This window comes from Kryptolebias marmoratus, unplaced genomic scaffold (genome assembly GCF_001649575.2).
Source record: "Kryptolebias marmoratus isolate JLee-2015 unplaced genomic scaffold, ASM164957v2 Scaffold25, whole genome shotgun sequence".
Taxonomy (NCBI): domain Eukaryota; kingdom Metazoa; phylum Chordata; class Actinopteri; order Cyprinodontiformes; family Rivulidae; genus Kryptolebias; species Kryptolebias marmoratus.
Genome location: NW_023665759.1, coordinates 81,221 through 82,283, shown reverse-complemented (window position 1 = coordinate 82,283; position 1,063 = coordinate 81,221). Strand labels below are relative to the sequence as shown.

General features: G+C 43.8%; 1 long non-coding RNA gene across 1 annotated transcript in view; it reads left to right on the top strand.

The window, feature by feature from the left end:
* Window positions 1-416: 416 nt before the first annotated feature.
* The window catches only part of LOC119616809, a 29,082-nt gene continuing 28,435 nt past the window's right edge, over window positions 417-1,063 (top strand). The window contains exon 1 of the long non-coding RNA XR_005232861.1: window positions 417-427. This is a non-coding gene — a long non-coding RNA (uncharacterized LOC119616809). The remainder of the gene's footprint in view (window positions 428-1,063) is intronic.

The following is a 1,063-nucleotide window of genomic DNA, read 5'->3' as shown; positions in this document are numbered from 1 at the left end:
TATTAACACTATTATGGTCTTCTACATTCCATCTTTCATCTTTTCTTTGATAAATAGCAATTTGGTGGTGCGCTTGTGTGCAGCGGCTTTTTGCTCTCCAGCTTAGTGCCTTTTCTCTTTTTTTTTGTCAGCCCGCCCTATTGTGACAGATTATATACCTATGGATGTCACAAACTTATAAGCATTGGGTTAAAGTGCATCTCAACCATAAAAACCTAGTGTCACGACTTCAATAACACTTCTCCTGTTAGTATGAGGGTACCTGCCTTGTCATGGCTTGTTGTCAGCCCCTGCATGCAGAAGAGGTGAGAAGACAGGAAGCAGAAGCAGGGCTGCTGGTCTGGATTACTTGTGAGGTTACAGAGATGACCACACAGACCCAGGAAGGCAGCTGGTCCTGATGGTGTGAGCAGAACAAACCAGTTTTGTGGGATTCTTACAAAACCCTTAACATCTTTCTCACATACAGTACTCTAACATTGCTTTGTATTTAAAGTCAGCATTAATCATTCCATCACCCAAAAACACAGGTTCAGTGGGCCTGAACAGTGGCTTTAACATCTGTGGTGATGAAGTGTTTTGAGAGGCTGGGGTTACAGAACTTCAAAACCAGCCTTCCTCTCTTTCTTGATTCCCATCAGTTTGCATATCAGCCTAACAGATCTTCATCATCAAACACCCCACCCACCCTGCAGACCATCTGTTTGAACTTCTGCTTTCTAGTAGACATTACAGAGCTCTAAAAACTTTCACATTTAGATTCAGGAGAAGTTTTGTTCTCACAGCCACTCATAGTTTAAATTCCTTATGTTGTACCTGTACGTGTAGTAAGTTAATTGAAGCGAGGTTGTGCAGTTCAGCAGTTCACCACCAGAGGGAGGCACAGAGCCACACTCCACCACTGAGAATCAAAGAGCTGCTGAAGCGTGTGTTTGTCAGGAGAAGGCATCATGTGTTCAGACGGGAACTTTCCTCTGACTCCCACTCAGTCTGACCCGTCACACCACATATTTTCACACTGAACACATGAAGGTGTGGCTGCACACACTCTGATCAACAACAA